Source organism: Bison bison, unplaced genomic scaffold, assembly GCF_000754665.1.
Source record: "Bison bison bison isolate TAMUID 2011002044 unplaced genomic scaffold, Bison_UMD1.0 scf7180017864345, whole genome shotgun sequence".
NCBI classification, from domain to species: domain Eukaryota; kingdom Metazoa; phylum Chordata; class Mammalia; order Artiodactyla; family Bovidae; genus Bison; species Bison bison.
This window is the reverse complement of record NW_011494917.1, coordinates 2,781,051-2,806,932: the sequence shown is the minus strand read 5'-3', so window position 1 is coordinate 2,806,932 and position 25,882 is coordinate 2,781,051. Positions and strand designations below refer to the sequence as shown.

Sequence of the window (25,882 nt, the reverse complement as noted above, 5' to 3'; positions counted from 1 at the left end):
TCTACCTTCATGTAATAGGACTGTATTTAAATGTCTCTATCCATTTTCTTCTTCTTTTTCTTTTGACAGTCCAAAGATGGCCAAGTTTTTAAATAGGATGTGAGACAGTGTCCATGTGCTCCATCAGGAACTCCTGTTGAATAGCTTGTCTAAATCCCTCTGAAAATTCCTCCAAGCACCCCCACCACCATTCCTCACCCCTTGGTCTCTCAGTGGAATTGAGGATCCTAGCTGTAGTTGTCAGCCTTCCCTGTTGCCTCACCTGGAAGCCAAGATTAGAGCTCCCTGGTCTCAGCCCTCACACTCCAGCTCTGCCTGTTTCCAGCCCTATCTGTGCCCTCAGAAATTCCTTTGTACCACAGCCCCCACCCCCCATCTTTTTTTTTGGCTGCACCGTGTAGCATGTGGGATCCTAATTCCCCAACCAGGGATTGAACTCGTGCTCTCTGCAGTAGAAGCATGGAGTCTTAACCACTGGACCACCAGGGAAGTCCTTGTACACTTTGTTGGAGAAAATGAATATAGAATCTTACTAAGAATAGTGGAACAGCTTGCCATTCCTTTCTCCAGAGAATCTTCCCAACTCAGGGATCAAATCCGGGTCTCCTGCATTGCAGGTGGACTCTACCATCTGAGCCACCAGGGAAACCCACTAAACAGCTGCAGAGTTTTTTGAATTATATCAAATAATATCAGGTTTGTTTTTTGTAAAAAAAAACAAAAACAAAAACCTCCTAATACCTTTTCTCCAATCCTCTGATTGTTGCTGGTATCTTAACTCTGGTCTAGTGGTTCTTAGCCCATGCCTTATTTGATATTACCTGGGGAACTTTTAGGACTTCCCTGGTAGCTCAGATGGTAAAGCGTCTGCCTACGATGCAGGAGACCAGGGTTCAGTCCCTGGGTTGAGAAGATCTCCTGGAGAAGGAAATGGAAACCCACTCCAGTATCCTTGCCTAGGGAATCCCATGGACGGAGGAACCTGGTAGGCCACAGTCCATGAGTTCGCAAGGAACTTTTAAAACCTACCGATGCTCAGGATTCATACAGGGTCAATTAAATCAGGATGAACCTGAGGCTCTGTATTTGTGAAAAGCCTCCCACTTGAGTCTAAGGTTCAGCCAAGGTTGAGAAGCATTGAATTAGTCTGTCTCATCACAAACAGACCCCACCCCACCCTGCCTGGCACAGTTGTTAGACAAAGGAATGCCTCAGCCATGTGAAGTGAAAACAGCTTTCCTGTCTGGCAGAGAATTTGAGATGGTAAAGAGAAAGCTTCCTGAAGCCTGTGTTTTTCCTGGTGGGCTTCCTTGTTTTCCTGTCTCTTTGCTTCAGGCCTTCGCACTTGCTATTCCCATATTAGATCCAAGTCCTCTAGAGCTGTAAGAACTGTCCTTAATGGTGCAGGGATTTCTTCTATACTAAGACATGGATGTTTCTAAAGACCCCACTTTGCAAAATTGCGTGCCAAAAATAAGGTGGCTTCTGGAGAAAACCGAGTCAAGCCGATCACTCAACACTTAGGCAACTTTTGTAACTAGAGCACTGAGAAAACAAAAATTTGGTGCCAGCTCAAGAGCTGAAACTTCTCATGGTAGATATTAAAAACACACACACACAAGTAGGGTGAAATGCCAGCAACATTTTAATTAGCACAGAAGCAGTGGGTGCTAAGATAACACAGAAGGAAATGGAGCTCTAAGCTAGGCAGGCTGCTGTGGGGTGGGGTGCAAGGGGCAGCTTCCTTGGCAGAAGCTGAAAGCTGCACAGAACTGGGGGGTGGCTCTCCTGGCCAAGCACTTGCTTTGAAGTTTTGTTAAATGCAGCAGCAGGGCCTGGGGCTCTTTGTGTGCCTGCTCAGTCGCGTGGTCATGTCTGACTGCAGCACCGTGGACTGCAGCCCACCGGGCTCCTCCGTCTGTGGGGTTCTTCAGGCAGGAATACTGGAGTGGGTTGCTATTTTCTCCTCCAGGAGATCTTCCAGGGATCAAACCCATGTCTCCTGCATTGGCAGGTGGATTCTTTACCACTGGGCCACCTGGGAAGTCCCTGGAGCTCTTCATTCTCTTGCTAAAGGTTGTAATTGACTGACTATGCTGGCTGTTTGGACTTCCCATCCTGGGAGACATTTGCTGAATGGATGAATGACTTAGAACTTCTCTAATGAAAATGGTGGGAATAGTCAGAGATGGGAGCATTGCATATATACTTTGAAAAGATGGAACAATGAAAGTGGCAGCCTTATGGAAAGTTGAGGAAGCTGAGGAAGACATCATCCTTAATCCTCTTCTACTGCAGTCGTACTCTAGTACTCTTATTATTGTTGTTGTATTATTATTACATGACCTTTTGAAATACACACTCTATCAGTTTTCTATTACTGTAACATACTCCCCTAAAATTTAGTGGCTTAAACCAACAATAAACATTTATTATCTGCTCAGTTTCTGAGGGTCAGGAATAGCTTAATTGGATGGTTCTGGCTCAGGGTCTCTCAGGAGGTTATGGTCAAGATATCAGTCAAGGCTACAGGCATCTGAAGATTTAACACTGGGCTAGAGGACCCACTGTCAAGATGGGGCACTCAGATGGTCGATGTTGGGTGTTAGCCGGATGTCTCTTAGTTCCTTGCCATGTGGACCTTTTCTACACAGGGCTACGTGAGGGTCTTCGTGACATGACAGCTGGCTTTTCCCAGAGAGAGTGATCAAAGAGTCTTAGAAAGCACACACCATTGTTTGTACGGTATTTTTCCCAGGTCAGCACTCTTCACTGTGGAAGGGAGCTGAGCAAGGGTGTGAATATCAAGATGGGATGGTCACTGGAGGCCGTCTTGAAGGCTGGGTACCACATACATGCATTCGTGTTGATCGTTGTCCTTGTAAAACAGGTGCAGTCTGTATCTTTGTTCACTTAGTACTTTCATGTCGTTTAGTTTCTATTATTTGTGGTGTCTATAACTCCTTAGTTTCTTTTGTTTCTAAACACGAGATTATAAAATGTAATAGTTATACATAATTTTCTCTAGAATGCAACTCAGCAGACATTGAGTACTTTCTGTGTACATAGTTAAGCATTTAAAATTTGCCACTATATACTTGAGTATATGAAAATGTAAGCCATGTACATATATTTAAAAATAACTCGATTATGGGCACAGTCAACAGTACAGAAAATGACTCATTTTTCTTTTCATTTTTCTTTCATGAATTGATCTACTTTCCTGGCATTGCTCTTTGACAATTACTGTGATTGAACTGCAGGTAAGGATTCTTTTCAACTTTTTCTCTTTTATTATAATCTTAAGAGCAAATGAAAGTAAATTTGCAAATATAATTTTTTAAATGAAATCCTTGAATGAAATACCACACATTTAAGGATTTAGACATTTCTTTCGAAAGGCCATCTTCAAAGAGAGAAATAGTCTCTTTATATCAACTTCCATATGAAATTCAGTAGTTAATCTGAATTCCCACTGACCCATCTCTGAGTTCAAGTGCTTAGTGTTAAACCCTTGGGCTGGTCACCCAGCTGAACTTCTAGTGAGTCAAGAGTGCTGCAATTTAGCTAAAGATACTGTTTCTGTAATTCTGGGTAGAATGAAGATTAATACAGGTATGTGAGAAGTCTGTGAGTATGTCAAATAGTTGAATGTGATTTACAGATGTTAGGTTACTGTTGTTTAATTGCTATGACGTGTCCGGCTCTTTTGTGATCCCATGGACTGTGGCCTACCAGGCTCCTTTGTCCATGGGATTTCCCAGACGAGAATGCTGGACTAGGTTGCCATTTCCTTCTCCAGGGCATCTTCCTGACCCAGGAATCCAACCCATGTCTCCTGCATTGGCAGGCAGATTCTTTACCACTGAGCTACAGGGAAGCTCCAAAGAAATTTCCAGGGACTTTTAAAGTGAAATTTCATAATTTTAGGAAATCATACATAATTTTTATAGTTATTTATAGTTTCTTCCTTATGTTTATCCATAGATGATGTCTAATTTTGTTACTTTGTCAAGTAAAATTGAACCCTTTGATCAACACTTGAGAATTATAAAATCAATTTTATTTTGTTTTTTCAGAATTAAGATTAGCAGGGATATGCTAAAATTATTAAGTGGATCTTTTTTATTGAAAAGAGTGACATAATTTGAATTATTTTTCAAATTTCATAAGTGTTCAATGTGTATAACATACATCTAAAATCTTATTTATAGTTATGTACATTAACTTAATTTTTATACATTATATATTTTAATATAAGCTTTACTTTTCACAGATAAGTAAAGAGTATTTAAATATTTCCTGACACATTCACCATCTTTTTTTCATTGAAATATAGTTGACTTATAATATTAGTTTTTAGTATACACATAGTAATTTGGCATTTTTACAGATTACACACCATACAAAGTTATAATATTGTTGACTGTATTCCTTGTTCTATACATTACATTCCTGTGACTTATTTATTTTTAAACTGGTACTTTGTACCTTTTAAAACCCCTTCTCCTATTTTCCCATCCCCACCCCTTCACCACCCTCCAGCCGCCCACAGCTACTAGTTTGTTTTCTGTATATGTGAATTAATATTGTTATATTTGTTCATTTGTTTTGGTTTTTAGATTCTACATATAAGTGAAAACATACAGTACTTCTCTGTCTTATTTCACTAAGCTTAATAACCTCCAGATCTATCCATGTTGTTGCAGATAGCAAGATGTTTTTTCTTTTTTATGGCTGAGTAATGTCCCTCCCCGCCCCCCCTGCCCCGCCGTGTGTCACATCTTTATCTGTTCATCTGTCAGTGGGCACTAAGATTGCTTCCGTATCTTGGCTATTGTAGCTGATGTTGCTGTGAACACAGGTACATATTTCTTTTTGAGTTAGTATTTTCACTTTCTTCAGATAAATACCCAGATGGTACTCTGGATTGTTTGGTAGTTCAATGTATAATTTTTTGAGAAACCTTCATAATATTTTCCATAGTGACTGTACCCATTTACATTCCCAACAGCAGTGCACAAGGCTTTCTTTTTCTCCACATCTTTGCCACTTGTTATTTCTTGTCCTTTTGATGAGAGCATTTTGACAGGTGTGAGGTGATGTCCCCTTGCGGTTTTGATTTGCATTTCTCCAGTGATTAGTGATGTTGAGCATCTTTCCATGTGCCTGTTGTCCAGCTGTATGCTTGCTTTGGAAAAATGCCTGTTCAGGCCCTCTGCCCATCTTTCAGTTGAGGTGTTTTTTGATACTGAATTGTATGAGCTCTTGATATGGTTTGGATAGAACCCCTTATTGGATGTGTCATTTGCACATGTCATCTCAGGTTGCCTTTTTGTTTTGCTGATAGTTTCTTTGCTATGCAAACGTTTTTTAGTTTCATGTAGCTCCATCTGTTTAGTTTTGCTTTTGTTGCCCTTGCCTGAGGAGATAGTTCCAAAATAATATTGCTAAGACTGAACTACTGATATTTTCTTCTAGGAGTTTTATGGCTTCAGATCTTATATATTTAAGTCTTTAATCCATTTTGGATTTATTTTTGTATGTAGTATGAGAAAATGGTCACATGTAGTCGTCCAATTTCCCCAACACCACTTACTAAAGAGGCTGCTGTCTTATCCCCGTTGTATATTCTTACCTCCTTTATTGTAGATTAACTGACTGTATATCTGTGGGTTTATTTCTGGGCTCTATGAAGGAGGCTATTAGGACTGGAACATAGTTTGGGACACCAAGTAAATAGGTGAGGAAAAAAAAAAGAGAGGATTCTCTAAAGATATTAAACAGAAGTATTGGGAATCACTCTCTGAACTAATTCATCATATGTGCGTGCTCAGTCATGTCCAACTCTTTGCGACCCCATGGACTGTAGCCTGCCAGGCTCCTCTGTCCATGGGATTTTCCAGGCAAGAATACTGGAGTGGTTTGCCGTTTCCACCTCCAGGGGATCTTCCCAACCCAGGGATCAAACCCACATCTTGTGTATCTCCTGCATTGGTAGGCAGATTCTTTACCACTGAACCACCTGGGAAGTGCTTCATCATATTACAGACATTAAAGCAAAACTTTAGCTATCCTTTTAACAACTTAATGAAGTCTTTTTTAGGATGACTATTATGAATTGGTTCTCAGGATAATTTTTATGTGTTAGGGATTCTCATAGTTGAAAAAATTTCTTTTGGGTATAATCTATAACAACACTATTTATTAATTAGGCTATTCTCAGGCAACTTCTGTTTTAAAAAGTAAGTGGAGAAATGTACTGACCTTTCAATAACTCTAGTTATGTCTGAAACCAAGTAGTTGAGAGCACGAGGTCATGACTTTAATAGCTTGATTAACCTGATTGATATGAGAAATACTAGGTTCTTTCCTTGTGTTATCTCCCCATTGTATATAGAAAGAAGTGATTTTTGGAAATTTGAATTTTCTTGGGCTCCAAAATCACTGCAGATGGTAACTGCAGCCATGAAATTAAAAGATGCTTGCTCTTTGGAAGAAAAGCTATGACCAACCAAGACAGAATATTAAAAAGAAGAGACATTGCTTTGCCGACAAAGATCTTTCTAGTCAAAGCTATGGTTTTCCGAGTAGTCATGTATGGATGTGAGAGTTGGACTATAAAGAAAGCTGAGTGCCGAAAAATTGATGTTTTTGAACTGTGGCGTTGGAGAAGACTCTTGAAAGTTCCTTGGACAGCAAGGAGATCAAACCAGTCCATCCTAAAGGAAATCAGTCCTGAATATTCATTGGATGGACTGATGCTGAAGCTGAAACTCCCAGTCCTTTGGCCACTTGATGTGAAGAACTGTCTCCTTGGAAAAGATCCTGATGCTGGGAAAGATTGAAGGCAGGAGGAGAAGGGGATGACAGAGGATAAGATGGTTGGATGGCATCACTGACTCAATGGACATGAGTTTGAGCAAGCTCCAGGAGTTGGTGATGGACAGGGAAGCCTGGCGGCAGTCCATGGGGTCATAAAGAGTTATACACAACTGAGTGACTGAACTGAACTGAACTGAATTCCAAAGCAGGGTTAGATAGCATCACTGATTCAATGGATATGAACTTAAGCAAACTCCCAAGAGACAGTGGAAGACAGAGGAGCCTGGTGTGCTACAGTCCATGAAGTTCCAAAGAATGGGACAACTTAGAAACTCAACAACAAATTCCAAAGTATAAAATCTTTAAAGCAGCATTAAAAAGACATTACTGATCAAGGAATAAATAGATTTGAAATTTTACAATAACATATCTGAAGTCAAAGGACTAAAATAACATCATAGTTGCTTTTAAGAGTTTTTTGAAGGTGATAACTTTAATTGGAATTAAAAAGGCTAAGTCAGCATCATTTTGGCATTTCTCTCTTAGGCCATAAGAGGAGTTGGTGAGATGTATGGAAAGAGTAATATTGAAACTTACATTACCGTATGTAAAATAGATAGCCAATGGGAATTTGCTGTATGGCTAAGGAAACTCAAACAGGGGCTCTGTATCAACCTAGAGGGGAGGGAAGTTCAAATGAGAGGGGATATATGTATACCTACGGCTAATTCATGTTGAGGTTTGACAGAAAACAACATTCTGTAAAGCAGTTATCCTTCAATGAGAAAATGTTCATTAAAAACAATAGAATTGTGTATGCTATTAAGAGAATGAGGAGAATTTTCATTGATATCAGAACCTTAGAAGCATAAAGAGGCTCATATTTGATAGAATCTAGTCTAGTCAAGGCTATAGTTTTTCCAGTGGTCATGTATGGATGTGAGAGTTGGAGTATGAAGAAAGCTGAGCACCGAAGAATTGATGCTTTTGAACTGTGCTGTTGGAGAAGACTCTTGAGAGTCCCATGGACTGCAAGGAGATCCAACCAGTCCATCCTAGAGGAAATCAGTCCTGGGTGTTCTTTGGAAGGAATGATGCTAAAGCTGAAACTCCAGCTTTAACATGGCCACCTGATGCAAAGAGTTGACTCATTGGAAAAGACTCTGATGCTGGGAGGGATTGGGGGTAGGAGGAGAAGGGGATGACAGAGGATGAGATGGCTGGATGGCATCACCAACTCGATGGACGTGAGTCTCAGTGAACTCCAGGAGATGGTGATGGACAGGGAGGCCTGGCGTGCTGCGATTCATGGGGTCGCAAAGAGTCGGACACGACTGAGCGACTGAACTGAACTGAACTGAACTGAAGTGACTTGGGAATAATCAGTCTTCACTAATCCATTTGAGAATTGGAATTGGATCCTAGAATTCTTCTATTTTGATATAAACAGAGTTGGACATCCTTGGAAACTTAGGTTTCTAAGTCCATCCAATAATATAAAACAGTGTCAGTAGCCATAGTTCTTAGACTTAGATCAAATGTGCACTTATAATAATAAAATACCTATTAAATCAGAATTGGAAATTTGATTATGTGTATGTACATATATATAAACTCCTTTTTCCATTAACTTGTGTATCATTGCTGGAAATTCTTTAGCAGTTTTCTCTTCTTCATCCTCTGCTTCACAGAGAATGACAGCTGGAAACTTTAAAATTATAGAGATTTTTGAGACTACTAGTCATTAGTAGCACTGTTAATAAAAGAAGCAACTTCTGCAGCATCTAGTGATTTCCATTTAAGATCTTTGTGTAGAGATAGTGCTTTCTCTGGAGAAGGAAATGGCAGCCCACTCCAGTGTTCTTGCCTGGAGAATCCCAGGGACGCAGGAGCCTGGTGGGCTGCCGTCCACGGGGTCACACAGAGTCAGACACGACTGAAGTGACTTAGCAGCAGCAGCAGCAGTGCTTTCTCTTTGATTGTGAAAAAGGTTGTTCTTGGTTTTTTGTTTCATTTTGTTTGGAAATCAGGAAGATTTCCATTTCTTCTGTTTATTAAGAGCTTGTTCTCACTGGCTTCACATCACTTGAAGTTGCTGTAGCTCTAAGTGTTTCTTTTAAGTTCAGGTGTTCTTTGGTGGCCCACAGTGTGGATTCCTTTATGCTTGTTGCTCTGGAGAGATATCACTTACTCTCTGATGTCTTTCAAAACGTCCTATTCTTAGCTTCTTCCTCATTAGTTAAATTTTTTTCCTTTTCATGCACTGCTTGATATATTTTTTTTAAATTAAAGCATAGCTGGTTTACAAAGTTGTGTTAGTTTCAGGTGTACAGCAAACTGATTCAGTTACACACACACACACACACACACACACACGTATATATACACTATAGTCTTTTTCAGATTCTTTTCTATTCTAGGTTATTATAGGATATTGAATATAGTTGCCTGTGCTATGCCGTAGGTCCTTGTTTATCGACTTTGTATATAGTGGTGTGTATCAGTTAATCCCAACCCACTGCCTGGAATTATTTTTGAACCAGGGTCGTTAGACATGTTTGGGATTTGAATGAGTGCTTTTTTTTTTTTCTTCTTTAATATACCAAAGTTAGAAAAGTTAAGATTTGCGAAAGAATAGCAAACAATCTTGTAGGATATCAAACTACGAGTAGCTGATAATATGCTTGAGATGTGTGTGTGTTTGTTTTTCCAGGCAGCCTGATCCAGCTGGATGCAGTTTCCTGTGTTCTGCTAATATTGCTTGAACACATAAGCCTAAGCAAAATGTGAAATATGAATTATGCTCAAGTTGTCTAATGTATAGGCTATATTGTATATTGGAACAATTTGTGTTTTCCCAATATGCTTTATAACAGAACAGATTGTGCTTGATAGTCTCTTTTAATTTAAAAAAGCATGATCTGTAGCTCTAGGAAATTTTCTTGCATTATTTTATGATACTTTCTTCTCCTCCATATTCTCTGTTCTGTTTGCAAAAATTTTGAGTTTTTATTGAACATTTGCTGCAGATGTTAGTCCTTCTAAACTGCCGTCCTGGGACTTCCCTGGTGGTCCAGTGGTTAAGACACCTCACTTCTATGGGGGGCAGGGAGGGCAGCACAGGTTTTATCCCTGGTTAGGAAACAAAGATCCCACATACTGCACGGCATGGCCAAAACATCAAAATAGAAAAAAGAGCAATCCAGCTTTTGAAAAAATAATACACTGCTGTTTTTTCTCTTTTTTCCTATTTTTCCCTTTTTGGTATTTGTTCTGGTTCTGAGATATTTCTTCAGCTTTACTTTTCATTCATTCTAGGAAATTTTCACTTGTGCTTTTATAATAGCAGTTTTTCAATTTCCATGAGTTTTTGTAGTGTTCTGTTGTTTTCTACTCCACCCCTCTCCATCTCCATTATTTTATCCATGTAAACTTTTAGCATCTTCAAAGCTTCTTCATTCCCTCGGTTTCCCTCAGGTTCCTTTTTCTTTGGGTGGTGGTTCCATTAGAGAGTAGTTAGGCCTTGCTCAGTTATTCAGTTGGTAAGGATAGGTAAGGGTCTGTTTTTCTCTACAGACTCTCATTTTGCCTGTACCTTGCACTTTGAGAAGCCTGTGCTTTAGAAGTATTGGATTCTTCAATGCATATCAGCTATCTTCTGATATGTCTTGCTTTGTCTTGCTTCTATATGTCTTGCTTTGGTTTCAGCTTGATGAATTACCATCTTTTTTTCCAGGCTGTTGAAATCGACATCTCTCACGTTTACTCTGTCCTTCTATGTTTAAAACCAGATTCTCTCTCTTTAGTGGTTTGTTGGCAGCAACAGGGATAATATAATTGACTGTATTCAGTCTACCATATTCACTTGGAAGTAGCTTTGAAGAGCTTTGTAGCTGAAGGAAATAAACCCTGTGAGATTCTCATGGCTTCATGAAACTGTATAAATGAAGATTCAGAGAAGAGGGCTGTCACTATATTTCTATATTTCTGGAACTTTGTAGGCAGATAATTCTACAAAGGGACATCACTTGTGTATAGTTCCAGGCAGGAAAAGTTTCTGAGTTTTTATTGAAAGGTGAAAAGCACCCCTAAATAATCATTGAAGAAACTATTTAGGAGCATACCAAATGGTATGTAATACCTACGGCTATATTGCTATTAAATGCTCAGCAGTGCTTCTTAAATGCACTGTGTATCATAATGCTGATTTCAGTCACTGTTCTGCCAGAGAAGAAAGGAGTCTTTCGGAGTACCAAGAAAGCCAGGGCCATCCCTTGCATTGTGTACTGCTCACCACATATCCCCATGATGCTTCACGATGGCTTAACTTTGTATGGACTCAAGAATATCAGATGAGCATTGCCTCTGCCTATTCTGTCTCTTTGATATGCTCTTCCATGACTGATTCCTTCATTTCCTACAGGTTTTTACTCAAGAGTCACTTTCTCATGGAGGGCTTTCTTGATGACTATCTGAAATTTATCCTCTCTGATCTTTGACATTCCGACTTCCATTCTTTTTCTCCTCAGTATTATCAGTATCTCCTATACTATTTAGCTTTAAAAATTTTTTAATTTATTTTTATTGAAGTATAATTTCTTTACAGTGTTGTGTTAGTTTCTGCTGTACAACAAAGTGAATTAACTATGTGTATACATATATTTGGTCTTCCCTCATAGCTCAGATGGTAAAGCATCTGCCTACAATGCTGGAGACTGGGGTTCAATCCCTGGGTTGGGAAGATCTCCTGGAGAAGGAAATGGCAACCCAGTCCAGTGTATTCTTGCCTGGAAAATCCCATGGACGGAGGAGCCTGGTAGGCTACAGTCCATGGGGTTGCAAAGAGTCGGACATGACTGAGCAACTTCACATCACTATACATATATTTGGAAATGGCAGCCCACTCCAGTATTCTTGCCGGGAGAATCCTGTGGACAGGGAGCCTGGTGGGCTGCTTGCTGTCCATGGGTGTCACTGAGTTGGACACAACTGAAGCAACTTAGCATGCATGCATGCATTGGAGAAGGAAATGGCAACCCACTCCAGTATTCTTGCCTGGAGAATCCTGTGGACAGAGGAGCCTGGTGGGCTGCTTGCTGTCCATGGGGTTGCACAGAGTCGGACATGACTGAAGCGACTTAGCAGCAGCAGCATACATATATTCCCTCCCTCTTGCGCCTCCCTCCCAGCCCACCCCCATCTTACCCCTCTAAGTGAATATTCCTTGGTTTAGAAGTCTATATGTAAATCTGGGATTCCTGATCTAGAGGACAGCATATTGAATCAGAAGGTGGTTCTCTGCCCCATCCTACAGTAGATGAGATAAATGCTGTACAAAGCACACAGTGTCTTTGAACTTCACTTTCTAAACCTACAGAAGAAGGAAATTAGAACTAGATGATCTCTACGGGCCATTTCAGCTCTAAAATTCTGCAGAGACCAGTAAAAGAAACCCTCAGGCCCAGTGAAGTCACAGAGTTGGAGTCTGAGAGACTGTAATATGGAAACGCACCCCTTGATCAAAGCAGAAGGTGTTTGTTAAACACATAGCGTCCCTAGCACAGAATTACCTCTTCCAGTCGCTGATGTTCACCTGAGTCTGTACTGCCTTTGAAATTCAGGAGCTATGTAATGCTCTAGTATTTATCTTCACCTGTGTAAATAAAACTGCTCAACCGAGCTTCATCTGCTTGTTTCAGGATCCCCAGGGACCGGCTCGAACGGCCCTACGAGGTTCTCTGTGTACAGAATCATGGTTAATGTCCTCCCCACTGGCTCTTCTTTCTACTGCTTATCATTGTTGTTATCTTAGGGAAATTAACATAAAAAACAGCTTAAAGTAACTAGTTGCTTTTAAAAAGTTAAAGAAGAGCCTGAAGCATCTGTTTCCCATAGCTGTGCAAAGGTAAAATAGAAGTAGTGTTCATTTCTGATAGACTTGCACAAGGTTCTTGAAATAGCAAATCATAATCAGGGTAACTTTTCGCTTCTTCAGAGTTTTATGTTTTTTGATTTCAAAATCTGTGATGCCCATTTTGCCCGTGGCTTCTGATTTTCATAATCTACCACAATTTAGCAAAAGCAGTGGTTTATAAAGAAATTTGGCTTTGAGGAGCTTATTTTCATGACGATAAAAAGGAGAAAAGAGAATGTTAATCATTTGAATCCTGTTGACTCTTTGAGCATAAGGGCATTATTTTGGAATTAATGGTTATGTCAGGGACTTCCTTGGTAGTCCAGTGGTTAAGACTTCACCTTCCAGTGCAGGCCTTCTGGTGCAGAGGGCGCAGGTTCGGTTCCTGGTCAGGGAGCCAAGATCCCACGTGCCTTAGGGCCAAAAAACCAAGACGTAGAACAGAAGCAATGTTGTAACAAATTCAATAAAGACTTTAAGAATGATCCACATCAAAAAAATCTTTAAAAGATAGTTATATTAAATAAAGCAAATATATATAGAGAGAGGCATGTGCAGACAGGTATGGAAGAACCAGAGATTGCTTCTAGAACTTTAAAATAATTTAAAAGTAATTGTATATATTTAGAGAGAAAATATACAGAAAGAGACAGGAAAAATATAGAGAGCCTTATATGTGTGTGTATAAATAAATAAAAGGTTAATTTAAATGTGCTAGTATTTTGTTAGGATTTTTGAAATTCTTCCTCTGAGCAAGTAATTTGTTGAGTCTTCTAATCCTCATATGAGATTTAGGAAACCTGTAGTATCAATATACCTCTGTTCTTCTGCAGGTTAATTACCAACAAATTTGATAGCTTTAAGACAAAGCAAAATTGTAGTTTAAAATTCAAACCCAATAATACATTTCCAATAATTATAGAGCAGTTAGTTCTGAAATAGACATTTTTTTTTAGGTCTGGTCAGTGAAAGTATTAAAGTCCTTGTGTTATAACTTTTTAATAGCTTTTTTTTCTTTTCTCTTTGCTTTCAGTTTAAAATATTTTTAATCAAAATACATGCATAGGTAACTAGAGAAGTAAATTCATAGAAGCGGACAGTAGCATGATGATTACTGGGGCCAGGGTGGGGGATGAGTGTGGGGAATTATTTAATATGCATGGTGTCAGACTTGCTAGAAGAAAAAGTTGTAGAGATCTGTTTTACAACAAGGTATATACTCTTTACAATACCAAACTGTACACTTAAGATGGTTAAGTTGATAAATTTTAGGTTATATGTGTTTTACCACAATAAAAAATACACATGCATTTATAAAGATCAGGTAGAATAGAAAAAAATATTAGCTGTTCCTTTTTTTTATCTTCTCACCTGCTACCTAGCCACTCTTTTCTTTCATTTTTTTAAAGTGTGATTTACATACAGTAAAGTTTCTCTCTTTAGTACACAGTTCTACAAGTTTTGACAAACACACACAGTGGTTATACCATCAGCACAATCAAGAAATGAAACAGTTCCATCTTCTACAAAAACCTCTCCTCTCTCACCCCAAGGCTCTGGCAACTTCTGATCTGGTTTGTTTGTTTGTCTGTCTGTCTTTTGTCCCCATAGGTTTGTCTTTTCTGGCTTCTTTCACTTAACCATAATATATTTGAGATTCATTCGTGTTCCTGTGTGTATCAGTACTTAATCTCTTGTTATGGCTGAGTAGTATTCTACGGTATAGGTGTACCATGATTTGTTTATCCATTCTGCAGTTGAATGACATTTGGGTTGTTTCCACTTTTGAGTGATTATGACAAAGGGCTTCCCTGGTGGCTTAGCGGTAAGGAATCTGCCTGCAATGCAAAGAGCCACAGGAGATGCAGGTTTGATCCCTGGGTTGGGAAGATCCCCTGGAGGAGGGCCTGGCAACCCACTCCAGTATTCTTGCCTGGAGAAACCCATGGACAGAGAAGCATGCGCTCACTAACTTAGACTGGGATTATTGGGTTTTATGGAGAGTGAGTCTAACTTTATAAGCAACTCCTGAACTGTTTTACAAAGCGGTTATACCATTTTACATTCCTGACATACATGAGCATTCCAACTGCTCTGCAGCCTCATCAGCAGTTGATATTTTTAGGTTAAATTTTTAAAAGATTTCCCCCCTCTGGTATCTCATTGGGACTTCCCTGGTGGCTCAGATGATACAGAATGTGTCTGCAATGCAGGAGACCTGGGATTCAATCCCTGGGTCAGGAAGATCCCCTGGAGAAGGGAATTACATTGCTGTATCTCATTATGGTTTTAGTTTGCATTTCTGTAATGACTAATGATGTTTAACATTTTTTCATGTGCTCTTTACCAGTCTTCATCTTCTTTGATAAAGTGTTGTCCATTTTTTTAAAAATTGGGTTGTTTCCTTGCTATTGAGTTTTAAGAATTCTTTATATATCTGGATATAAGTCCTTTATCAGATGTGTGACTGGCAATATTTAATTACAGTCTATAGCTTGTATTTTCATTCTTGTAACTGTGTCTTTCACAGAACCAAAATTCTCTACGTTAATAAAGTCTAGTTTATTGATTTTTTTTTCTCTTTTATGGATGGTGCTTCTTGTGCCATATGTAAGAAGTCTTTGCCTAACCCAAGGTCCCACGGAATTATAGTTTGGGATTTTACATTTAAGTCTGTGGTCCGTTTTAAGTTGATATTTCATGTGGTGGGGGAAGAATGGGTCAAATTGGGTTTTGTTTTTTTATATGCATCTAGTTGTTTCAGTACTGTTTGTTGGAAATATCTTTCTGCACGAAGTCAGTTTTACATCTTTGTCAAATCAGTTTCCATATATGCATGAGACTGTCTCTTAACCTCTCTGTTCTATTCCATTGCTCTGAACATCTGTCCTTTTACCAATACCATACTATCCTGACGAGAGTAACTTTACAGAAAGCCTCGAGTGGGAGTCCCTCAGCACTTTTCTTAATGTTGTTTGGCTCATTCTAGTTCTTTTACTTTCACATATAAATTTTAGAATCACTTTATCTTTTTTTTTATAAGATGTCTTGCTGGAATTTTGATTGGGATTACATCGAATCTATACATTATTGTAGGGAGGGGTAATTGACATGTTACCCATGCTGTCTTTCAGTTGGTGAACACAGTTTATCTCACCATTTATTTGATTCTCTTGGATTTCTTTTGTCAGCATTTCTTAGTTTTCAGCATACAGATATTATACATATTTTGTTAGATTTTACACCTGTTTCACATGTTTTTATGATATTGTAAATGGAATTTAAAAAATATCAGTGTTTAATTGTTTATGCTAGTACATAGGAATACAACTGATTTTTCTGATTGAACTTGTATCCCATGACTTAGGTAAACACGCTTATTGTTAGTTCCTGTAGTTTTTTGTGTGCATTCTTAGGGATTTTCTGTATAGGCAGTCTTGTGCTAAGTTGCCTTAGTCACGTCCAACTCATTGCTACCCTATGGACTGTGTAGCCCACCAGGCTCCTCTGTCCGTGATATTCTCCAGGCAAGAATACTGGAGTGGGTTGCCAGGCCCTCTTCCAGGGGATCATCCTGACCCAAGGCTCAAACTCTAGTCTTTTATGTCTCCTGCATTGGCAGGCGGGTTCTTCACCGCTAGCGCCACCTGAAAAGCCCCAAAGACAATCATATTATCTGTTAATAGGATAGTTTTATTTTTATCTTTTTAATCTGTATATCCATTCTTTTGGTCTTCCTTCCTTCCCTTTTTTTTTTTTTTTTGCCTTATTGCCTGCCTATTACTATTACCTCCAGTGTCATATTGAATAGTATTGCTGAGATTGGACATTCTTGCCTTTTTTTCCAATCGTAGGAGGAAAGCATTCATTGTTATATTGTTAAGTGTATGTGAACTGAATGGTTTTTATTAGGGTGAAGAACTTCAATTCCTATTTTGCTGAGAGTTTTTTTTTTATTATGAATGGAGGTTGAATTTTGTCAGATTGCTTTTTCCTGCCTCTGTTGAGATGACCCTGTAATTTTTCTTTAGTCTGTTGACTAAATCATACAGTAGAATCATATTGATTTTCAGATGTTTACCTTTCCTTCTCAGAATAAATGCTGTTTGGTTCTGATTATATAACTGGTGTCAAGTTGCCAAAACTTTTTAAAGAATTTTAGTATCTCTGTTCAGTAGGGCTATTGGTCTATAGCTATCTTCTTTTTTTTTTTTTAATAACATCATTACCTGATTTTAGTATTAGGGTCATGCTGGCCTTGTAGAATGATTTGGGAAGTATTTTCCCTTCTTTAGTTTTCTGGAAGAGAGTTTGTATAGAATAGGTATTATTTCTTCCTTAAATGTTTACCAGTGAAACCACATGGGCCTGAGGGTTTTGGCATAGGAAGATTTTAAATTACAAATTAATTTTTAAAAGAGACCATTTAGATTACCTGTTTCTCTTGGAGTGAGTTTTGGTAGTTTTTGTTTTTCTAGGAATTTGTTCATTATATCTAAGTTGTTATATTTATTAAAATAAATGTAATATGCTATGTTTTATTTTATTTTTTTCTCAGTTCAAAATATTTCCCAATTTCCCTTTTATTTGACCTCCATAGGCTATTTAGGTATGTGTTATTTCCAAATATTCAGAGATTTTCCAAATAATTTTCTGTCATTGATTTCTAATTCAATTCCAATGTGTGTATACAGCACGCTTTGTATGATTTGAATTCTTTTAAATTTCTTGAGACTTGTTTTGTGGCTCAGAATGTGGTGTCTCCTGGTAAAAGTGCTATGTGTGCTTGAAATGAACGTGTATTCTGCTGCTACTGGATGGAACGTTCTACAGAAACCAGCTAGGTCAAGTGCTTGACAGTTATTCAAGTGTTCAGTATTCTTATTTTCTGTTTACTGTCTTTCAGTTACTGAGGATTGTTGAAAACTACAGTTTTTGGATTTTTTTATTTCTCCTTACAGTTCTATCAGTTTTTGCTTAATATAGTTTGAATCTCTGTTATCAGTGTTTAAACACTTAGGATTTTTATGACCTCTTGATAAATTGATCCTTTTATTCATTAGGAAATGATTTAGCCTTGCAGTCTACTTGGTCTGAAAAATACAGCCTTTTCAGCATTCAGCATTTGATTATTTTAACATAGAGGATCTTCTTCCATTCTCTTATTTTGCCCATTTATGCCTTTATATTTAAAGAATTATTTCTTAAAGCCAGCAGTAGGTGTGTATTGCTTTTTTATCTAATCCAACAATCTCTACCTTTTAATTACGGTGTTTAATTGAGAACATTTACATTTAACGTGATTATTGCTACAGTTGGTTTAAGTGTACTGTCTTATTGTTTGCTTTTTGTTCATCCCTCCTTTCTACTTCTTTTAGATTGTATTTTCTCTAATGATTCCATTTTATCTTTATTGGCTTATTATTAATAGCTATAACTCTTTGTATTGTTATTTCAGGTATTACTTTAGAGTTTGTAGAATCCATCTTTAACTTATCACATCTACTTGCTAGTAATCTAAGAACTGTACAGCAGTATCCATTCCTTCTCCCCTCCTGGTCTGTGTTCTATTTTGTCATACATTTTACTTCTATGTATGATATAGCCCCTCTTCACTCATATACTGTTACTAATTTTGCTTTAAACGGTCAGTTATTTTTTAAAAGAGATATAATAGGTTTTTTTTTAAGAGAAATAATAGTTAAGGGAAATATTTTTGTGTTTAACTACATACATAGTTCCCATTTCTGAAGCTCTACATTCTTTTGTACAAAATTTCTTATGGTGATAAATTTCTTATCACTGGCAGTGATTGAGTCCTTCCAGCTTTCTGAAAAAGAACTTCATCCTCATTTTTTTTTCTTTGTTAAAATATTTATTTATGTGGCTGTGCCAGGTCTCAATTGCAGCATGCAGGATCTTTTGTTATAGCATATAAGATCTAGTTCCCTGACTAGGGATTGAAAGCAGGCCCCTGCATTGGGGGCACAGAGTCTCAGCCACTGGACCACCAATGAAGTCCCTCGTCTTTATTTTTGCCAGATATTTTCACTGGGGACAGACTTATAAGTTGACAGACTTTTCAGAATTTCCTCTCAGCACTTGAAAGATACTGCCACACTCTTCTGTCAACCAGAAGTCTGCTTCCAGTCTCATCTTTGTTGCTTTGTGTATAATCTAGTTCTTTTCTCTGGGTAGCTTTTAGGATGATCTCTTTATCGCTGGTTTTAAGCCATTTGATGATGATATACCTTGCTGTAGTTTTCTTCATAATTCTCTTGCTTGAGGTTTGTTTAACTTCTTGGATCTTTTTTTTTTTTTTCAATAAAATATGGAGAAAATTACCATAATTGCCTCAAATATTTTTCCCCTCCCTTCCCTTCTTCAGGGACTTCACTAGAGATTTATTTGGTTGTTTGAAATTTCTCCACGGTTCAATGATATGGAGCAATAATAATTTTTTTGTTTTTTTGTTTTTTTTCTGTTTTGTTTTTGTTAGTTTCTATTGCTAATATATCACTAATATTTCTGCCCTGTTTAATTTGCTGTTAATCCCATCAGCCTATCTTTTTTCCCAAATCATATGTATCATCCTTGTAAATTGGGTTTTCTGCACTTAATATGCTAATGTTTACCTGTACTTTCTTGAACACATAAAACATGGTTATAATAATTTCAGTGTCCTGGTATACAAATAATATCATCTTTGTCATATCTGGGTCATTTTGATTGATCGATTTTCCTCCCCATCGTGAGTCATATCTCCCTGCTTGTTTGTATGCCTGGGACTTTTCATTGGATGCCAGACATTGTGAATTATTGGTTGCTAGCTGTATTTTATTTAATATCTCTGAGCTTTGTTTCAATAAAAAATTAAGTTACTTGGAAATAGTTTGATCTTTTCAAAGCTTCCTTGTATATTTATCTATTTTATTTTTTATTGAAGTATAGTTGAATTACAGCGCTTTGTTAATTATTGCTGTGCAGCAAAGTGACTCAGTTTTTCACATATACACTCTGTTTCATATTCTCCTCCATTATGGTTTATCATGGGATACTGAATACAGTTCCCCATGCCGTCCAGTCGGACCTTGTTGCTCACCCTTTCTATATATAATAGTTTGCATCTGCTAACCCCAAATTCCTACCCTTACCCTCTCCCACCTCCTTTCCCCTTGGCAACCACCCATCAGTCCAGAACTAACTTTTCATCGTGACTTTGGCACTATCCTTCTAAATATCTGGCATCCTGTGTTTACAAGTTTTTCTTTTTTTCTTTTTTTACCCAGGCTGGTGGCAACACCAGTCCTGTGTGATTTCTAGAAGCTGTTCTGCTGCTTCTGTTGCTGGCTCTTCCCCAGCCTCAGGCAGTTGCCCCACGTGTGCTACGTACTCATCTGAAACCTGGGAGCAGAGCAGCTCCTGGAAGACCCCATTCTCCCTCTTGAAAATATTTTTTAATCAAAGCAATACCTGTACCTACCTAAAAATAGAGTGAATAGAAACAAAAGTTAGCAATTTCCTTTTTTCAGTCCATAAATTTATGCCTCAGCAGGCAGCCACTTTTAATTTCTCAAATTTACCCACAAATGTCCATGTAATAATATATTTATACTGTTATTTCTTGCTCTGTTAATTGTAGGCATTATATAATCAAGCCATAGTCGAGGATTTAGCACTTTTACACCATTCTTAACAGACATTGTTTTTTTCCTGCCATGCATTTCTTCTTCCCACAACCTTCCCAGTAACCTTAACTTTTTAAACCAGTAAAACAATTTTAAGAATTATTATAGTCAAGTTTTATCTATGAACATTCTTTTCTTTTACTTTTGATTTCTGCAAAACTGTAAAACTGCCTTTGAACTTAGCTAGTTGTTCAATTAGATCTGGTTCATACCTGGCTTTAGCCCCCTCCCCCTACAAATGCTCAGCTCTATTAGATCATGTCTCTGTTTATTCGCAACAAAGTGCTGCCTCCCAAAGGCTCTCACTCCCCGCCACGATTACATACCTGTTGCTGCTAAGGTTTGCTTATTAGCACCTGTCATCCCCAGATTCCCTCCCCATCATCTTCTTTTGGGTTCTTTCACTACACCGTGCAGCATCTTAGTTCCTGCACCACGGATCGAACCCATGCCCCCTGCAGTAGAAGCGTGAAGTCCTGACCACTGGGCAGCCAGGAACATCCCTCATTATCCTGTTGATTCCCTTCCTCCTCTCCAGCATTTGAGTCCCTGGTTCATGTTTCTCATGCCATCTTTTCTTTGTGGGGGAATGTATTATTTTTTTTTTAATTTTCATCTTATTGTGGTAAGAAGACTTAACCTGAGACCCACCCTCTCAAAGTTTTACATTTGCAACATTGTATTATTGATTTCAGGTGCAAGGTTGTACTGCCGATCTCTAGAACTTATTCCTCTTGCTTTAAACCCCTTTCCCTGATTTGCTCCTCCATTTTGGTGTCTAAAATATCTGAAAATGTTCTTGTGATACATTTACATTTAAATGATTTGACCAAGTGAAAAACCTTTCTCTCTTAGAATTTTATAAGCAGTTTCTCCATTGTTTCCCAGTGGCCAAAACAGCCATTCTGATACTGGTACCTGTGTTTGTACCTTGCTTTTTTCTGTTTGGGAGCTTTTGGGATTTTCTCTGTCCCAAGTGATCTTTAGTTTTGTCATGATGCACTTTGGTGTAGGGCTCTTTTCATTGATGGTGGTCGCCATTTGGTCGTCTCATATAATCAGGAGACTTGTGCCCTTCAGTTCTCGACATATTCTTAAATTGTTTCTTTGGTACTTGCCATCCTGCTGTTCTGTGTTTTTGGAATTCATTCTATTTTGCTCTTGGACCTCCTCCTCGATGGACCCGGTTAGTGTCTTGTATCTCATATTTCCATCTCTGTTTCTTTTGTTCTGTTATTTTGGGGAAGATTTTCTCAACTTTATTTTCCATCTTTTCAGTGGAAATCAAGGAAATTTAAAGTATGGTTGAATTTTTCTTAATTTTTTTTGACATTCTTTCTTGTTTCAATAGTGTGCAGGACCCAAACAATAGAACATTATTTGTGGTTTATCTGCAGTTCAGCTTTAACTTGGAGTCCTGTAGTTTCATTTGCTAAACCTGGTAAAATGACCCCCAGCACCTAGAGAGAGTGGACTAGAAAGGGAAGGTGGCGAGCAGTCCCTAGACAACAGCTGTTCGGTCAAGCTCAGGGTTCTGTGCTTCAGCCTCTTCTGCGGCAGTCAGTTTAGATTTGCAAGGAGTTTGGACAGAAGGACAAACAGGTCATCTTGTTTGAGTGGTGGGTCACCAACTGTACCTATATTGTTGTTGCTGTTGTTCAGTCACTAAGTCCTGTCCGACTCTGTGACCCCGTGGACTGCAGCACGCCAGGCCTCCCTGTCCATCCCCGACTCCCAGGGTTTACTCAAACTCATGTCCATCGAGTCAGTGATGCCATCCAGCCGTCTCATCCTCTGCCTCCCCCTTCTCCTCTTGCCCTCAGTCTTTCCCAGCATCAGGGTCTTTACCTATATTGTACCTATCAAGTTTGGAAGAAGAGCACATGTCACTGAATTAGCATATGTGCTATTAATATGCAGAAGTGGTTGAACTGGAATCCAGGTAAAAAGGCACTTAGGCAAAACAGAACAGAACAACAAAATCAACAACAGATAACCACCCAGTCTTAAAGGTCCGGGCTTTTTCCTGTGATCCAGATTCCCCACTGGAGTGAGACCTCTTGACCTCTGCCCAGTGTCTGAAGGGGACTAGTATCATCCATGCCTTCAGGGGTCTCTCCTGGAGGCATGCGTGTGTTTATCCTGTCCTTGGTTAAACTCTGGGCACTAAACTCACAGATGTTCTATTTTGCAAATGGAAGAAACTTTCTGTAATAGCTGGAAAGTAATTTTAGTCCTCTGGGCCTCAGACATTCCTGACCCATGGACTCTCCTCTGTAGAGATCTCTAATCTTGTTGCCTTCTTTTTGAAATTATGTCTTTTCAGTTTTCAATTTAAAATCTATCTTATCCAAGCTACCACATAACGTTGAGCAGAATTCCATGCTCTATACAGTAGGTCCTTGTAGGGTACACATTTTAAATATATCTGTGTGTACATGTCCATCCCAAACTCCCTAACTCTCCCTTCCCCTTATCCTTTCCCCCAGGGAGAGTGGATACTTGTGTATGTATGGCTGAGTTCCTTTGCTATTCACCTGAAACTGTCACACCATCATTAATCAGGGGTGTGTGTGTGTGTGTGTGTGTACAGAATAAAAAGTTTAAAAAAAGAAATGAAAGTCAAACTTAATAAATCTAACAAAGGCTATAACATTCATAGAGATTAAAATTTTTTCTCTAGTTAAAAAGAAAATCTATCTTAAAGGAACCTAGCACATTTATGAAAAAGATAGGAAAAGAAATAGATTTCTAACTATCCTTTTTCCCAGCAGATTCTCCAGAAATATATTACAGATGTTCAAGGGTGTATGTACAAGGATGTTTCTTGCAAGTGTGTCTAAAATAGCAAAGTGTTGGTGATGACCATAATGTCCCACTGTAGAGATATGGGGTAAACAGACTGCAATTTGGATATTGGCTTCTATTAGCTGAATACGTGGATGATCAGTTGGAATGAATGAAATGAAAACATGACCAGCTTGTAACTTTCTATTTTCAAGAACATCACGAATAAATAAAATTCAGTTAATTTATTAATCTTCTTAAACCAGTGGGAATTTAAAATTCTTTTCTATATATGATCTTAGAGTTTTGGTTTTTTAAGCTCTTTTTACAACTTAAGTGATGCTTTACTTTTTCCTGTGCAATTGACATTCCATTCAAATCTGTAAATGACTTAATCATGTAATGATAACTGTAACTTTCAAAACATATAGAAACTGCTGCTGCTGCTGCTAAGTTGCTTCAGTCGTGTCCGACTCTGTGCGACCCCATAGACGGAAGCCCACCAGGCTTCCCCGTCCCTGGGATTCTCCAGGCAAGAACACTGGAGTGGGTTGCCATTTCCTTCTCCAATGCATGAAAGTGAAAAGTGAAAGTGAAGTTGCTCAGTCGTGTCCGACTCTGAGCGACCCCATGGACTACAGCCTACCAGGCTCCTCCATCCATGGGATTTTCCAGGCAAGAGTACTGGAGTGGGGTGCCATTGCCTTCTCCGATATAGAAACTATGATGTAGTAAATAATAATTGTGCCTAGATTCATAGACATACAGACCACATATCTGCTTCCCAAATTGTGATTTTTGAGCTTCCACTTAGTTTTTTCCTTTTGAAAATAAATTTGTATCATAATATATAATTTTTGTAAATTATAAATATGCCAACACATATTTGAATATCACTTGAATATCATTTGTTATTCAAAAGCAAAGCCTTAAAGTTTAGAGAATATAAACCTTACAATAACAAAGAATGATGATACTGCCTTGGTTTTTAAACCCCAAAGAGAATTAATTGCCCTTTCATCAGCTTCCACCTTCACGAGATTTGGTACCTAACCATTTTGGACAGTTTCTAAAACCAAACACACTTTGCCAACATTGGGTCAACTTCAAAGACTTATCTAAGAGGCTCCACTAGCAACTTAAAATTTCCTAAATTAAAGGATTCTGCTTAAGAGAGAATGTTTGAGAGAGGAAAGACCATACGTGGGTTTGTGTGTGTATGTATGTAAATAGAATACGTACCTATATATGTTCTGTGGTCAAGTTTTATGTTGGAATTATTTGTGATACAATTTGCTTATTTGAAAGTCTTTAGTATTTTTGTTTCTGTTTTTATAGGATTACGCCATTAGAGGGCAGTATTGTAGAGGCTTAAATGTACCTTAAACATACTGAATTGCAAGCTGTTTATAACCTATAATAATCAAGTGACCCTAAGGCCTTAGACTTACAGTATATTAAACTTTAAACTCAGTTGGTACATTCTTGCAAGTATTTTAAATTAATAGAAGAAAATTATGTAACGGGTTAAGCTATTTCACACTCAGATCTTTTAATTTTGGTTTAGAGAAGGGAATTATTTGGTCAGTGTGGCTGTAAGGTTGACACGCAGACTTTACAGTATCTCAATTCCGCTGATGTAAGAAGGCTCAAAAGGACTGACTCTTATAGAAATTGCACTTAACATCTAAAAACTTGCCTTAGGGACTTAAAGTGAAAATAGATCTATGTAGGAAGGATTCACGGAGAAGGCAATGGCACCCCACTCCAGTACTCTTGCCTGGAAAATCCCACGGATGGAGGAGCCTGGAAGGCTGCAGTCCATGGGGTCGCTGAGGGTCAGACACGACTGAGCGACTTCACTTTCACTTTTCACTTTTCAGCATTGGAGAAGGAAATGGCAACCCACTCCAGTGTTCTTGCCTGGAGAATCCCAGAGACGGGGAAGCCTGGTGGGCTTCCGTCTATGGGGTCTCACAGAGTTGGACACGACTGAAGTGACTTAGCAGCAGCAGGAAGGATTCAACCTGTGGGGTTTTTTCTCCCCCTAGCTATACACGGAAGGAAATGCAGTTTTAAGGTTTATGGCAATGGGAACTTTTAAGATCTCATTTCATCTGGTAGATTCCTTTTGGCTTCAATTTATATATGCGTAGCAAAGACTATGTACTGCTTTTTGTTTCTACACATAATTGATAAATTTATAGAAAGGTAGAATCTCTCAAAAAGGAAATATGATTTTTTTCCCTCTAAAATTCACTAGCTTAAAAAAAAGTATTATTACAACATAGTTATCTTTATAAATAAAACCACCCTTAAAGTCCTCCAATTACTGCTGCCTGTTACAACGAGATAATTGAAATCGAGATACTCCAGCTCCTGCGAGTCTTTAAGTGCTGGGACTGGGCATGCCCAGTAGCTCAGACGGTTCTGGTTGCAAATAAGCAGCTTTCGCCGTTCAGCAGCCACGGGGACAGGCAGCTCCAGGGACGGGGTCTGACTCCCTTAAACGTAAGCACGTGCGGAGCCCTAATCGCATTTTCAGGACCCCTCGGCGTTTTCCGCCGGAGCACTGCTCGGTCTTTCCTTGATCTTGGAGGCCCCTGCGGCCCGCTTCTGGGCCCCTGAAGCCGCGGCCTGGGCCAGCCCACCCGAGGAGCCGGTGGGG

General features: G+C 38.6%; 1 protein-coding gene across 3 annotated transcripts in view; it reads left to right on the top strand.

Annotated features, from left to right (window-relative positions):
• TSC22D1 (TSC22 domain family, member 1) overlaps positions 1 to 25,882 on the top strand; it is a 123,322-nt gene that overhangs the window by 93,889 nt on the left and 3,551 nt on the right. The window contains exon 1 of one of the 3 annotated variants that reach the window (XM_010854615.1): positions 25,643 to 25,725. The exons of the other annotated variants lie outside the window; for them this stretch is intronic. The gene's annotated coding sequence lies outside the window, so the exon portion shown is untranslated. Of the gene's footprint in view, positions 1 to 25,642; positions 25,726 to 25,882 lie in introns of those variants that run through there. 3 annotated transcript variants of the gene reach the window in all.